At 34.2% G+C, this 13,275-nt stretch overlaps 1 protein-coding gene across 1 annotated transcript in view; it reads right to left on the bottom strand.

The window, feature by feature from the left end:
• LOC105860117 (poly(ADP-ribose) glycohydrolase) overlaps window positions 1–13,275 on the bottom strand; it is a 128,036-nt gene that overhangs the window by 92,494 nt on the left and 22,267 nt on the right.

Below are 13,275 nucleotides of genomic sequence, written 5' to 3'. Positions count from 1 at the left end.
GCCGCTTTACCCAGTGAGCAGTGACAATAAACAGTTTCAACATTTCACTCCCAGTGGAAGATGCCCCTTGTTTATCCTGGAGCTAGGTTTCCCAGGGCTGATGCAGATTAGATCAATAGCAAGGATTACCTTAATATACATCACTTTGCAGTTCATATGAAAATATTCCATATTTCACTATGCTGGAAATGGTTCTCACTGTAGAAAATGTCTTTTTTGTAGTGCTTTTCACATAATTAAAGAGCATCTTTGGTAACAAGGCATTATGTCACTCAGCTTACTAAAAACTTCTTTAACACACTATAAAAAATAATTGTTTAGCGAGCTTAGAATCTGACAGCCTCAGATAGTTAATCATTACCTGTCATTATTATCGCAATCAATCATAGATGAGTACTTTTTTCCAGGATTACTGATGCTAAAATATTCGGTAAACCACAGCACTAATGGCACCTCCCCACATCAGAGGACAATGGGCCTATTTAGTCTTTGTAACCAAGTTTACTGTTCATTCTTATAGGCTACACATTGAAATAGTATATAAATTTAAAAACAGATGTAATGTTCTGTTTTTATTTACTCATTATTATTATTATCGGAGACAGGTCTCACTTGTTGCACAGGCTTAAGAGCAGTGGCATGATCACAACTCACTGCAACCTCAAACTCCTGGGCTCAAATAATCCTTTTGCCTCAGATTCCCAAGTAAGCTGGGACTACTGGCACACACTATCACAGCTGGCCAATTTTTCCATTTTTTGTACAGATGGGGTCTCACTGTTGCACAGGCTGGTCTCGAACTCCTGACTTCAAGCCATCTTCCCACGAAGGCCTCCAAAAAGAGCTAGGATTATACGCATGAGCCACCATGCCCGGCCTATTCTTGTTATTTTTATCCTCAGATAAAATATACTACAATGGTCCTCCCAAGGTTAAATATAAGATGTTACATGAAGATAAAAGTATTTAGAGCTTACCCAAAAGGTCTATACCATTTATTTCTAATGCGTAGGAACATAAGAAGAGTAAACATAAATTTTAACAGGAACTATAAATCAAGGCATCATGTCAAACTGTATAAATAAAAAACAAAAAACCAGACCAGGCATGGTGGCTCACGCCTACAATCCTAGCACTCTGGGAGGCCAAGGCGGGCGGATTGCTCGAGGTCAGGAGTTCAAAACCAGCCTGAGCAAGAGCGAGACCCCGTCTCTACCATAAATAGAAATTAATTGGCCAACTAATATATATAGAAAAAATTAGCCGGGCATGGTGGCACATGCCTGTAGTCCCAGCTACTCAAGAGGTTGAGGCAGAAGGATTGCTTGAGCCCAGGAGTTTGAGGTGGCTGTGAGCTAGGCTGATGCCATGGCACTCACTCTAGCCTGGGCAACAAAGCGAGACTCTGTCTCAAAAAAAAAAAAAAAAAACCCAAAAAACAAAAAACCATCTCAGAGCTAGTTGATAAAGACAGATATAAATCATGGGAGAGATTAAAACATGGAATTATTTTCACCCCTCTAAGATTTTTGGATAATGAAATCAATGCCACTGCGACATGGGGGATGGTCACACTTGAAGCTCAGGCTTGTGGGGGAAGGGAGGGCAAGGACATTGTCTGAAACCTTAAAATTTGTACCCCGATAATATGCTGAAATAAAAAAAATTAAAAAAAAGAGAATAGCTTCAAATGAATAAATGAATTTATTCAAATGAATAAATGAAAGGTTAGAGTTACAGGACACTGATGTATTGGCTTAATTTCATTCTTAGAATACAGGAGGAATTCTGAATGGATTTTCACTTGTGAGTATCTATAACTTCCAACCTTTAGTCCACTACATACATAAATATGACCCAGATAGTGTTTCACAAACACAAAATAACAACTCTAATTTCATCAGTGATCTAATGCATGAAGGGCTCAACTAAGACTGATTTTCCATGATATCTAAGCAAGTTTATAAAAGCAGAATGCCTAGTTTCAATTAGAGCAATTCATACTATGGAATATGCACTATTTAAAAGAAATCATGAATATGAGAATATGAGACCCTTCACATATGTCCCAATCCAAAAGCACACATTAACCAAACCAGGGGGGGATATTCCACATATTTCATGTAAATCTGAAAGTCATAATTCATCTGTTTTAATATTTTAGGGACTCTGATTAGCTCCCTTTTGGCTCCTACAGTTCTCATGAATTAAATTAAGTTGAGCTGTAAAGTAATGCAGACCTTATTGATTCCAGAGACTGTGAGTCACCAAGGGAAGAAGTCCAAAAAGGTTAAATTTCCACTGAACTCCAAATCAGAGGTTCGAAAGCTAGAGAGATAAAGACATTAGCTGTAGTCTTATGAAACATTCAAGGCTGCTTTCATTTGATTAGGAGTTTGCTACAGGCTCTTTATGACAAATATTACAAGGACATTTTAAATTTTTTAGGCTGTGAAGAAAGACCCAGGAAAAAATAGATTACCTATGAAAAATTCTAAATCAGAAGCTAAGGAACAATTTGTTTATATACACTCAGAAACTTACTTGTGCATTATCAAAAAAACCAAAAAGCTATCATGGAACAAAGGCCACATTCCTTACTGGTTATTGCATAACAAAATCTGTTCTTATTTGTAACAGAGGTTACAACAATCTATTGCCTTAGGCCAACATTCCCCAAAGTATTCTAAAAAACACTATTGGTCTATGAAATGTTTATAGAGAGTTGGAAGAGTCAGGGAAGGAGAAAAGAAATCCTTTAATATTTTTGTTCTAAATTTTTTTTTTTTTTTTTTGAGACAGAGTCTCACTTTGTTGCCTAGGCTAGAGTGAGTGCCATGGCGTCAACCTAGCTCACAGCAACCTCAAACTCCTGGGCTCAAGCGATCCTGCTGCCTCAGCCTCCTGAGTAGCTGGGAAGATAGGCATGTGCCACCATGCCCGGCTAATTTTTTCTATATATATTAGTTGGCCAATTAATTTTTTTCTATTTATAGTAGAGATGGGATCTCACTCTTGCTCAGGTTGGTTTCGAACTCCTGAACTCAAACGATCCGGCCGCCTCAGCCTCCCAGAGAGCTAGGATTACATCTAAAATTTTTAATATACAAAACTACTAAGTAAATTTGATACAGTTATAATAATGAGATAAGCTACCCATAATAGTATGCCACACTTCAAAAGGCCAGGAAATGTATAACATACCACTTATGCATAAATGCATTGATGCTCAAAAGACACATAAGCATATAACTATTGTTTTATGCTATTGAAAGATAGCTGATTTATGCTATGATTTTTGCTTAATAATCTAAGTATATATTTTAACTTTTTATTACATAATAAAGACATGAATCAAAACATAAATTTCTTCTAGCCATTACTACTACATATGTGAGATACCCTTCTGGTAATCTATTTTTATAAAAGCTAATTTTTTTTTCCTGAGTTTTTACTGATGTTCTGTCAATACATTATCATTTTTTAAAAAGTTCTTCATGGTCACATGAGTTCAAAAAAATGTTATTTTAGTTAAACACAAGTATGACAATACATGCCTCAATTTTGGGGACAATAAATTATGTTGTACCTATTTTTTAAATTTAAAATGGCACATAAATGACAAAAAAGATGACAGGCATAATAATTTGATCCACTTAATCTGCATCTCCCTCAAAATTCAATATGACCCCCATTAATCTTTTATTTATTTTATTTTACTTTATTTTTTTGAGACAGAGTCCCCCTCTGTTGCCCAGGCTAGAATGCAATAGTGTCATCATAGCTCACTACAATCTCAAATTCCCACGCTCAAGCAATCCTCCCTGCCTTAGCCTCCCGAATAGCTAGGACTACAGGTGTATGAAAACATTCTTGGCTAGTGTTTCTTATTTTTTTGTAGAGATGGGATTTCACTATGTTGTTCAGGCTAGTCTTGAACTCCTCGCGTCAAGTCATCCTCCTGCCTCAGCCTTCCAAAGTGCTGGGATTTACAGGTGAGACCAACCACACCTGGCCCCCACTCACCTTTAAAATTAAGTAGCATATAAATAAGAATGCAAGTCCATTACTGAGAAATTTATACACTCTTATTTATAGCGAAAAAGGCTTTACACAGCCTTTCTCTGACAAGTCATAGGATGACAGCTGATAGGACAATACATATTCAATATTTTAATAATGACAGCAAAGATACATGATACATAATTTCTAAGTTACAATAAAGACTCTATTTTGTATGCATGATTTCAGGTACAGACCTAATGCTATTTTTTAATTGTGGCTTCCAAAGACAATTTGTGATTAGCTTTGTCACAGCAACAAAACCTTTCTAAAGTCTAAACTTTTCATTTTTTATTTTTAAATGCCCTCTCATTCCTATATTCCTATCTCTTACTCTCCACTTTTAGCAACCACAGATGCAAAAAAAACAAAAGCAAAACCAAAACTAACTCATTTACTCACTCATGGCATCCTTCATGGATAAACTAATGGAAGGAAGAAATGAGAGGTACATATATCATTATACATCCCTATCTATACATGGAAAAGAAGATGGAATAGTCATTAAAATCCTTAGGTTTCCTTTCAATGACTAATTCATTTGCCAAAAAAGTTTGCTATATAAATCAACTGTAGAATTTAAAGCTCTTTATAATAAATAATTAACATTTTATACTTATTATGAAACATTTATTCAAAAAGTGCATAAAATATATATGTGTAGTCTAATGAATAATTATCAAGTAAACATCCATTTTTCAATTACCATCCAAGTACAGAAATAGAAACCAGCATCACAGAAACAGAAGAAACCCCTCTTAAACATACCTCCATGCCCCTCTTCAGTTACTATGGCTTTAGTGTACTATAAATTTCACAAGGTAACACACTAATATGAAATGAAATGCCGCAGGTGTTTTAAGACAGAAATATTTAAAATTCCTCTAAAATGCATTAATAGAGACCATTTCTAACATATAGGACATTCTGTTAAACTTTCTTGTGAAAAATGCCGGGAGTAAATATATTGATTCATTTAGAATATAAATTACAGAAGTGTTTGAATTTAGTTTTCTGGAACACCACATAGGAGGACCATAAAACAGATTGTTACTAGCACTTCCAACAGCTGGTACTGAGGAAGACCAATATAAGCATTCATGATGCAAAAAACACTAAATAATGGCCATTTCTAATCAGTAGCACCTAAATATATAACTATAAATTACAAATTAAAAGATAGAGCTTTTTAGAAGCAAGACTTGTCAGTAAAAAAAAAATAAAAAAAAAAAAAAAAAAAAGATAGAGCTTTGTGATCTTTGATGGCTTCTGACAAAACAATAAAAGCTTAGGCAATACTCCTCACTTCCATACCAATAGAGGATGCTCACATAGTATGATGGGATTCTGGGTCCCTTACTTCTTGTGTTGGATACTAGTATGTAGATAATTACAGTAACACGTAATCACATTAAGTGACTGTTGATACTAACTCTGCTTTTTGCAAGGTAGTTTGGGTTACAAAATCCATTACTCAAAGAATTAACCAAAAAAAGGTTTGAAGGATTAATATCAACAGCTCCAAGATAAACTTAACTGCAAAATATTAATTTTGATATGTCAAATTTGAACTTGATTTTTTTCCTTAGCAAAAAAAGGCACTCAGAGTTCAATGTGACATTAAGTAAAGAATTTCCAAATTCTGTTAAAAAACAATGTTTAAGAACCCTTTTTATAAAGAAGCACTTATTGTCCAGAATGTAGACACAGATAATACAAAGCAAATATAATTCATTTATAATTTAAAACCTAGACAAACAATTGTTTCCCTCGCACTAAACAGGTCCTTTTTTCCACCAATCCCACCAATATAAATATTTGACACTTGCTGCTTCTCACCAACCACTGCAAGCCTAGGCAATGTTGTTCCCATGGGCCATGACTTGATAAAGTTCTATATTAATATCTTTGGAGATTTGATGGATAGAAAAAGACACAACTGGGCTGGGTGTGGTGGCTCACGCCTGTAATCCTAGCACTCTGGGAAGCCGAGGTGGGCGGATTGCTCTAGGTCAGGAGTTCAAAACCAGCCTGAGCAAGAGCAAGACCCCATCTCTACTATAAATAGAAAGAAATTAATTGGCCAACTAATATATATAGAAAAAATTAGCCGGGCATGGTGGCCCATGCCTGTAGTCCCAGCTGCTCGGGAGGCTGAGGCAGGATTGCTTGAACCCAGGAGTTTGAGGTTGCTGTGAACTAGGTTGACGCCATGGCACTCACTCTAGCCTGGGCAACAAAGTAAGACTCTGTCTCAAAAAAAGAAAAAAGAAAAAAAGAAAAACACACAACTGTATTAAACATTCAAGGTATTTTGTTAAATACACAGACAATGACATAATAGCACAGTCACAGAGAAAAACACCTTTGAATCTCTAGATTTGCTTTATACAAATAGATTTCCTCAAATCTCTTAACACTGGAATGGCTGAGCAATTGATTTATCAATTTGATGCAATATTATGCAACCATTAAAGTTAAACATTATAAAGCTATAACATAGAAGATTTGATAATACAGCATAAAATACTCTGAACATACATTTATATCTAACTATACGACATCATATACATGGGCAATTACTTGGAGAATATAACAAGAAATGAATATTTGGTATAGTTGTGGGGACTCCTCTAACTCTCCATGTTTACAAAATAAATAAAAATCATAAGGTGGAAAATGCAAGGACTCCTGTAAAACTATCATCAGCACCTTGGTAATCACTTCATATTTATGATCTACATTAAACACACCAAAACTTGCTATATATTACCCTTTCTGGCATGCTTCTGGACAAGGTCACCAGATAAAGGGGAAACAAGGTCCTGCCTGAGTATTCCGATTAAGAAGAAGGAAAAAAAATGACTACCGATAGCAAGGTGACAGAAGTATTGTAACCAATGGCATGTTTACTGCCACCTCAAGGTATCAAATTTAACATGACTTCTTACCAAAATTAACCACTGCATCCAATTTAAGCCCCCCAAATTACAAAATACAAATGTTATATTCTGATAAGGGACACGGGAAAAGATCACATCAGTTTGATCCACTTTTCTTGCATAAGAAATTACATTTCTGTAAAAGGGAAAGACCTTCAGAGTCAAGGACACCCTGAGATATCCAATTTCCTGACATAGGGATAAGACATCCATTATTTACTTTATGTCTTCCTTTAAACACCATATGGGTCCAAAGCTCAATAAGGTAATCCTGAAATTACTGGCACTACCTCAAAATGCAGAATTAGTTTGGATTCTATGCTAACATGATTATAAAAATTGCCCTTGGCACTTGGGGTTTTTTTCAGAAAGTAACAAATTAATCCTAAAATTCAGTGAAATGAAAAAGATCCAAAATAGCCCAAACTCGAAAAAGAACAAAGTTAGAGGGTATACACTTTCTGATTTTAAAACGTACTACAACGCTACAGTAATCAAGACTGTATGGTACTGACCTAAGGATAGAAAAATAGATCAATGGAATAGAATTGAGAGGCCAGAAAACAAACCCTCATATTTATGATCAATTAGTTTTGAAGGTACCAAGACAATTCAACAGGGATAGAATAGTCTTTTTAACAAATGGTGCTGGGATGACTGGATATCCAAATGGAAAATAATGAAATTGTACTCTTAACTTATGCCATATTTGAAAATTAAATCCAAATGGATATTCGCATGGAAAATAATAAAATTGGACCTCTAAAATTAATGCAAAATGGGTAATGGACATAAGTATAAGAGCTAAAGCTGTAACATTCTTAGAAGAAACATAGAAGTAAATCTTCATGACCTTGAGTCAGCTTCTTAGATTTGAGCACCAAAACAGAAGCAACAAAAGAAAAACACTGATAAATTATACTTCATCAAACTTTAAAAATATATATATTTTTTCAAACAGGATCTTGCTCTGTTGCTCAGACTGAAGTACAGTGGCATGACCACAACTCACTGCAGCCTCAAACTCCAGGGCTCAAGTGATACTCTATGCCTTAGCCTCCTGAATAGCTGGGACTATGGGTTTGCACCTCCACATCCAGCTATTTGGTTTTTTGTTTTGTTTTGTTTTGTTTTTTTGCAGAGATAGGGTCTTGCCAAGTTGCCCATGCTGCTGCGTTGGCCTCCCAAGGTGCTGGGATTATAGACATGAGCCATTGTACCTAGTCAAGACAAAGGACTTGAATGGATATTTCTCCATAGAAGATATACAAATGGCCAATAGGCACATGAAAAGATAATCAACATTAGTCATTACAAAACTGCAAATCAGAACCACAATAAGATACTATTACATAATGACTAAAATGGCTAAAATAAAAAAGACACATATCATAATTGTTGGGGAAGATGTGAGGAAATTAGAACCTTGTATATCACTGATGGGATTATAAAATGATGTAGCCACTTCAGAAAACAATTTGGCAGTTCCTCAAAATATTAAAGACAATTCCATTTCTAGGTATATACTCAAGAGAAATAAAAACATATGGCCATGCAAAAAACCTGTCCATTAATGTTCACGGTAGCATTATGGACAATAGTCCAAAGTGGAAACAACCCAAATGTCCATCAACTGATGAATGGATAAACAATATGTGGTATATTCACACCATGGAATATTATTCAACAATAAAAAAGTATAAAATATTAATACATGGTACAATATAAATCATGAAAACATTTTGCTAAGTGAAAGAAGCTAGTACATTTAACATGCTATTTGAATAATGTATTTCCTTTAACTATTTTTCCTTTACACACTTGATACTTTCAACCACCCAAGTATTATGTTCTCTATAATATTTGCCCAATGACCCAAAATAAAACTCTTTTGCCCTTCCATGATCCACTAGGCTCTTCTAGCGCATTTCTTCCACTCTGTCTAATGGTTACAGTCACCTGTGGACATGTCCAGTGCCCCTGCTTTCTGAGGATAAGACTGTCAATCAATTCTGTATCTTTGGTAGTGCAGTGCTTTACATATAGGGGTATTCAGTGTTCTTTAAGGGATAAATATCATTACAATGAAAAGGACACAGGTTTTGGGGTCTACTTCATGTATCCAGTGAATCATTACTGGTCACCTATTTTGTACAGGAACTGAACTGTGCTCAAATCTAAATTTACCCATTACATTATTTTTTATATATATATTTGAAGAAGTTACTTAACCTCTCTAAACCTAATTATATTTTCCTTTCTAAACTGAATAAGCTATCCACACTTCACAAAGGTGTTTGAGGATTAAATGCAGCAATATATTCCTTTTAGTAATATTATTTCCTCAAGAAATATTATTTCCTTTTTTTCTTCTTTTCTCCAAAGCAGCTAAACAATGTTCTTTAGGTATGTAAAAAATGTTATATAGAGAGGATATATTCAGGAGAAAAGTGATCTCAAACTTCTAAGGCAAGTTAAATTTCAAATTCATAATTTATTTTATAAACTCCATATTTTATTATTAAAATTATTTATTCAAAGTCTGAGAAGTAATTTACATCAGAAAACTCTCATATCTCACACTGACATCACTATAGTTGATAGAAAATTACTTTATCCTAACCAAAATTTGCTTTTCCAAAAAGATTATCTATCTTATAGGTACACTTTCTTAGTCAACATAGTAAGCCTGTATGCTGCAAAAGATATTGTACACAGTGCTTTTATATACTATCAAACTTTGAAAGTAAATATACTGAGAGAGGGCACAGTGATATAGGATTCCTACATAACTGCTGGTGAGAACTGGAAACTCAAAAAACCTTCTAGAAAGATAAATTGGCAGTATGCACCAAAGATCTCAAAATCAACATACCCTTTGATCTGATAAGTATATTCCTAAGAATCTATCCTCTGGAAAACAGTCCATGATATAAAAGATTTAGATATAAAGACATTCATCTTAAATTATAACATTAAAAAATCCACATTTAATATACAGAAGTGAATAGAATTACATTTTTTAAAATATTAAGAGTGATTACTTATGGGTAGCAAAATCATGGGTAATTTTTATGGTCTTACTTTTTTATACTTTCTTATTGGTCTTACTATATGGTCTTACTATATTTTATATTTAAGTTTCTTGTAATTCAGATATGTTAATAAAGAACTTTTTTTGGTGAAGAGGCAAAATAAATTGTTCAGAGGTAAGAAAGTAACAACATATTTGATTATCATGCTAGGACTTTAAAAGTGATTTCACATACATTAGTTAGTCAGATCCTTAAAACATACAGTTAAGGTGGCTAGAGTGGTGATTTTGTCCATTTGACAAGTAAGGATAATAAGGTGCAGAGGTCATGTGACTTGCCCAAGGTTACAGAGTTGAGACTAAGAAACAGTAATTCCCACTTCTAATTCTATGCTCTTTTTTCCGTCAGTGGTTCTCAAAGTGTGGTCCCTGAACCAGCAGGAGCAGCAGCAGCAGCATCTGGGAACTTGTTAGAATGCAAAGTCTAAGGTCCCAACCCAGACTTACTGAATCTGAAACTTGGAGAGGGTGGGACAGAGATCTTTGTTTTAACAAGGCCTCTAGGATTCAGATACACAATAAATCTGAGAGCACTGCTGTGTATTATGCTACCTCACAAGTACTCTGTTAGTGAATTTAACATTTCTGGGGGAAAAAAGAGGTGGTGGTGTTATTTCTACTACTTTCAATTGTATTTGCATATTTTCAGGCTCTTACAAATTAACAGGAGGTATTAATCATAAGGATTCACAATAATCTTAATGTTTGATTTCTGACAATTAACCAAGAATCTCCTTTTGGATTATCAGCAAAGAAGGTGGTAATCTGTCTATATCAGTCCTAAGTATAGAAAGATCTTTAGCACAGTAATGTCACAGGAAATGAACTGATGAGAATACTGAATATCACTAGCTAAACATTCTCAGAAAAAAAGCTTGTTATATTTGGATATGTTGTGTGTATGGGCAGGGAGTGGGGGCAGAAATCAGAAACATATCAATTTTTATTATCTTGACCTGTTACTTCTCAATAATATTCTCCTAACCTTGGTAAACCTGAAAACCATATGACTACCTGATTTATTGTAATCAAGTCCATAAATACTTATGGAGCACTTGATATGTAAGGCAATGTACCAGGGGCTACAGTGTACCAGCTATAGGGCTGAGTAAGATCCAGTTCCTGGACAACAAAACTTTTAACCTACTAGATGATGTCAACATTTCACAAATAAACAACGCAAAGACAGGGAGTACCACAAAATAAATTTTAAAAAATTGTCATGGAAAATCAAAGAAAGGTGACATCTCATTTTAGAGGAGGCAAACAGGAAAATGTGTGTCTGGGAAGACAGAATTTCAAAAGAAAAGTGTATAAGGGGATATATCAGTCTCTGATTGCAGAGAAAATGAGACAACAGGTAACAGGGCAAGGTGTGTGCAGAGAAACAGCATATCATGACCATGACTGCAAACTATGTCACCTTAGCCAAGCAAGTCTATCTCCAAATTGCAACTGCTCACTTGTGAAATAATAATAATAATTATCTTATTTACCTCATGGAGTTATTTAACTGAAAAAAAGCCAGAGAGAGAAAGGCTTGAACATAAAGAAACAACATAGACCATGTGCAAAGTTCAGTAATTATTTTCTATTAGATAATCAAAAATTGTGCAGTATTTAAAATGTTTCCAATTCAAAAATTACTTTGTTTCTATTAATAATAAATGAAGCATACATAATTTAGATGACTAAAAATAACATTAGAAGAGCAGAAAAATCAAATTATAAACAATTTTTAAAACGGATTATATATAAAAGAATCTTTTTGGGGGGGAAGTTCAATTAGTTAGCAAAACAATACTGCCATCGTGTGATACAGTTCCTCTGGTAAGTAGCCTGGCAGTTTCTTTGAAAACCAAAAATACATTTGCTAAACAACTCAGCAATTGTAGTCTTCGGCATTTTTATCCCAGAGAAATAAAAACCTATGTTCATGCCAAAACCTGTACATGAAAGTTCATAGCACCTTTTGTTGTAACAGCCCAAAACTAGAAACAATCCAAACGTTCTTAAATAGGTCTATTGTAAACAAATTATGATTTATCTATACTAATAGAATACTACTCAGCAATAAAAAGGAAAAAAATTGATACATTTGAATGGATCTCAAGGGAATTATGCCAATTGAGAAAAGGCAATTTGAAAAGGTTATATACTGTAACTCCATGGAAATAAAAAAAAAAATTATACAGAGATGAAGAACAGATTAATGGCTGCCAGGAGTTAGGAAGGAGTCAAGTGTAGTTATTAAAGGGCAACACCAGTGAGCCATGTGGTGATGAAACAGTTCTGTATTTAGACTGTAGTGGTAGTTTACATGAAGCTTCAGTAACATACGATATAATTATTAATAATTACACATATACACATATGACTACCTGTATAACTAGTGAAATATAAGTAAGCTCTCATGTCAATTTCCTGGTTTTGATATTATTATAGTTACACAAGTGATCAACATCAGAGAAGGTAGGATGAAAGGTGCCTAGAATCTTCCTGTATAGTTCTTTGCAATTTCTTGTGATTCTATAATTTTTTCAAAATAATATGTTAAAAAAAGTATACTGCCATTTTATCAAAATGAGTGATACCCACTATGCTAATGACACTATGAAAGTGGTATTGTTATCCACTGCTAGCGGCATAGTAAATTGCTATAATCCCCTGTGGAAAATGATTTTACAGCATATATACAGAGCCACTTTTGTGCCCTTTGGCCCAGACATTTAATTTATGGGAATCACCTAAAGAAAAAATATCAAATATGATGGGATAGGGAAAATTATATATATGCATATACATATATAACAATGTTACCACCATCTGGGGGATGGTCATGCTGGAGACTCAGACTTGTGGGGGGAAGGGGGGAAATGGGCATTTATTGAAATCTTAAAATCTGTACCCTGATAATATGCTGAAATAAAAAAAAAATTAAAACAAACAAACAAAAAAACCAATGTTACTATAGTGTAATTGAGAACAGGGTAAAACTAGATGCCACCTAGATGTTAGAGAATATAGGAATCATTAAATTCTCAAAATCTAGTCATGGACTATTATGCATTCATTGATAATGTTAGTAATGATTTGACAAAATAACGGAAAATGCATATCATAAGAGAATAAAACAAAATTTAATATTAACTCCTAATTATATCTACCTAAGATAAG

This window comes from Microcebus murinus, chromosome 14 (genome assembly GCF_040939455.1).
Source record: "Microcebus murinus isolate Inina chromosome 14, M.murinus_Inina_mat1.0, whole genome shotgun sequence".
NCBI lineage: Eukaryota > Metazoa > Chordata > Mammalia > Primates > Cheirogaleidae > Microcebus > Microcebus murinus.
The sequence above is the reverse complement of the archived record's forward strand: the minus strand, read 5'-3'. Positions and strand labels throughout refer to the sequence as shown.